At 39.5% G+C, this 3,801-nt stretch overlaps 1 protein-coding gene across 1 annotated transcript in view; it reads left to right on the plus strand.

Moving 5' to 3' along the window:
* LOC115429087 (membrane-associated guanylate kinase, WW and PDZ domain-containing protein 2-like) overlaps positions 1-3,801 on the plus strand; it is a 145,908-nt gene that overhangs the window by 65,793 nt on the left and 76,314 nt on the right. The window lies entirely within an intron of this gene.

A 3,801-nucleotide genomic window follows, 5' to 3' on the forward strand; every position in this document is an offset into this window, starting at 1 on the left:
TCTTCTATTACTCTGCCCGGACTCCTGCAGCTCCACACCCTGCTTTTGTCACTTTGGTTCTGCTCTTTACCTTTTTTCTTTTTAACAACACCTCATGACAACATACATTCACACATCCACAATTACACTACTGATGCAACTACTTATTCTACTGTCTGACACACTGCACATGTTAAGTATTATTTATGTTATTTCACTTCAGTTAATAAACAGATATTTCTTTGCTGGCAAGTGGTTCAGCATGTGTGTTTTCCATTTTGCCATGGCCTTGAGCTGGGTTGTACACAATACTGTCAGTGCTCTTGACCAAGGTACTGATGAAGACCTGGAGTTGGACTCTGAGAACCTTCAATGGCAGCTCACTGTTCCTAATGTGCTAATCACTAATGCTACTACTAGGTGCTATATTAGGATGGGTAAAATACAAGAACTGATTTTCTCAAAGGAGACAATAAAGTGAATTGACCATAAAATTTGAACTGTTTTAAGCAGTTTATAAACTATTAAGGATCTTGAAAGTGCTTAAAAATTAGCAATAAATACGTTTCTCATGTGATTATTACTTATACAGTCTGTTGTGACAATAAAGTCTATTCTATTCTATTCTATTCTATTCTATTCTGATACAAAGTTATGAAGCATCATATTTTGGCACTTATTACAGGGACCTCAATACTTCAATACTTCAGATTATATGTTCAAAATGCAAAAATACAAATATCAGCTGATATAAAAACCATATGTTAATATATTGATGACCAAACCCCTCACATCATAGAACAGTATATTGATTTACTGCACTATTCTACTAGGTGTAAGTCAACTTAAAAAATGCTGCAGCTGATGTACACATGCTGACAGCTAATTTAGCATGCACACATCACACACCACCTGCCACACAAAGTCTTTGGACTCCTCCTTCCAATCTCCAAGCCTCAGGCATGCTCTGCTGGGGATGCTCAAAATACACCCATCAATCACTGTGCAGACAGCTACACCCGCCCCCCTGCGACTCTGCCTGCGGCTGTTGTAGGAGTCTCAAGGTGACGGAGGGCGCAGGGTCTCTACCTCTATGATAACTCACCTGTCTATACCTGTACACCCTCTGCATGGTGCGCAGTGTGTGTATTCAACTTCCTGCATCTTTCAAAATCCACCACATACATCTCTAAGTCCCACTGAGCCAGCTTAAAGGACAACAGGAAAGACGGCACTTCCTAGGCTAGAGAAGCTTTGCCCTGTACCGTAGAATCCATCTGGACATAAGTGATGAAGTACTGGAGAAAAACAACACACACACACACACACACACACATGCACACGCGCACATACACACACACACGCACACAAGATGACTTTTTTAACTGCAGACATGAGGGAAAAAAAAGAAAGAAAAATCATGTGCTGTGCAATTTCCCCTGGAGAGGGGACTAGAAGGGGATGTTAGGCCAATGCTGGTCTGTGAGAGATGATAATAACTTTGTCTCTTTGCCTCTGAAGCTTCTCACATGACCGGAATGTAATTACAAGTCTTACAGTGCCTTGGCAATACATGTACACAAAGGCTGTCTGGTGTGATAGAAGAGAGAGAAAAAAATGACTCTAAATAGATTAAAATCCTTCAAACCTGAGCGTCATCACAGTTGTAATCCCTCTCTGTGTCTATGTTTATTCATACACTGTACATTCAGTGATAAATTTGCTTCTCCAGATACCCCTTGACGTCGTCTCATGAAACATGCTGAAACAGTGACACTTACAGTTTTGTCGGCTTTTAATTCACTTATCAGGGGGATTCTCCCTACCTTCGTTGGCATACCTGAGGTGAAAAACAAGCGGCTACACACTGAATAAGTAAAAGATCAAATGAGACAACAGCAGGCTAGCTCAGTTTCCCTTTTCTCAGCCAACAAATATTTGGCAGGACAGAAAAAAAAATTGCAAAAAAACAACCAACTTTGAGAGGGTGAGAGTGGGGGGAATTAAAGCAAACAGTGAGGTTCTGCAAAGAGCCTGTCCTAGTTCTTTTTCGACTACCAAAACAAAATGAAGAGACAGGAGGACAGCAGAGAGGAGGGAGATGGATGGGGAGGTAGAGAGATGAGGTGAGAAAGATGGAGGCAGAGAGAAATATAGAGTGAGTTATGTAACTACAAGGCGCCTGTGATGTCAACTGCTCTGTCTTCACTGGTGCAGACGCTCCTTTGAACACACAGCAATGAACGCGCTAAATCGAACACACATTTCCCTGCATATTTTGACAGAACTTGGTTGTATGTGTTGCAACTGGATTTAAACTAAGAGGGAACAAGTTGTCTTTACCAGCGGTGAAAACATTTACTCAAGTACGGTGCTGCACCCTAGCTTCATATTAAGGACGTATTGTCATTGAATGCGTCTTTATGTTTCTATTACCCTATGTTTTAGAGAAATGTAACTATTACTGCTAATCGAGGATGATATCTGTTTGAGGAAGGAATACTCTCTTACAGACTGACTCAGTTATGAAATAATATGAAAGAAAATCATATACCTATAACAAAAGTAATTCTACAAAACACACATTTGAAGTCAATTCGTAAGGACTAGCCAGTTCAGACCAATGCAGCAAAACAAAACAGTGAACTATTTAATAAAAAAAATCTATCTAGCATCTTGAAAATGAATGACGACAGTAATAATGAGTTATTTCCTACAGCTGTATTTCTGGTATTGAAGAAATAGTGAAAACATAAAAAACAGGGGGTTGTGAATTTCTCTGTCTATTCTCAGAGCAGTTCTGTTGTTTAGAGAAGATGGTGTTACCTCTAATAAGCAGAGAAACACAAACAATTGAGACAGGATTTACTGGGGGAACAGCTTATGGCAACGGTGAAGCTACAGCCCATAAACTCTGAGAAAAACACACACACACCATGGTGCAACTTTCTAAATCCCGCTGCGGGTGATTTGATGATTTACAGGTGACAATGTAATGGTTTAAGTTGAACTGAGATGGTTCAGTCTACCTCCTGTAATTGTTACCTGCAACGCTCCAAAATGCTTGGTCACAAATCTTTGGTTTGAACTGGGTGTACACCATCAAATGTGACCAGCTGAAATATTTATATAAATATAAATTCATAATCACTCAAATTAAATAATGTGAAGTAAGTTAAAATTTGCAAAAATGGGTTTAAAGCCATATAGTTAAATAGATATTTAATAAGGGTATGTTTGTTTTCATGCTGTTTTAGTTTCCTGTTTAATGTGAGATAAGATGCAAGTCATTGCTGTCATCTGTGATTTACTTGTTTAGCCTTTATTTACTGATCTGTCCCTGATCTGTACAGTTTTCACACTGTTTTTCTTTTTCACCCCAGTATCAAGCTAACTGTGACATCATCAGTGGGTGTCATAACCCAGTTTTCAATCCAAGCAGGAAGTAGAGGAAGACAATGGAGAAATGCGGGGTAACATTCTCCCACTTTGGTTCTGCTTTTAAAACTGGTGTGAATGTGGGCTGGTTCACCAGAAAGCATCAAGGTTCTGAAACTCCAGAACAGAACCTGAACCAGAACCGTGTCTGTCTGAAAGCTCTGTGCCTGAGCAAGACACCGAACCAGCAACTGCTCACAGCGCTTAACCATTAAGTGCATATATGTTGGTCATGTTTGTTAATGTGTGTGTATTTGGGCCTCTGTTTGTGTACAGAATAAGTGAAAAAAAAGGATTTTCCCCAAATGAGGGACATAGAAAGGCATTTCTTCTTCTTAATAAACAGGAACATTTGGCACTTTTTGATGCTAAAACTTCTTAAAA

The sequence above is a fragment of the Sphaeramia orbicularis genome, chromosome 12 (assembly GCF_902148855.1).
Source record: "Sphaeramia orbicularis chromosome 12, fSphaOr1.1, whole genome shotgun sequence".
In the NCBI taxonomy this organism is placed as follows: Eukaryota; Metazoa; Chordata; class Actinopteri; order Kurtiformes; family Apogonidae; genus Sphaeramia; species Sphaeramia orbicularis.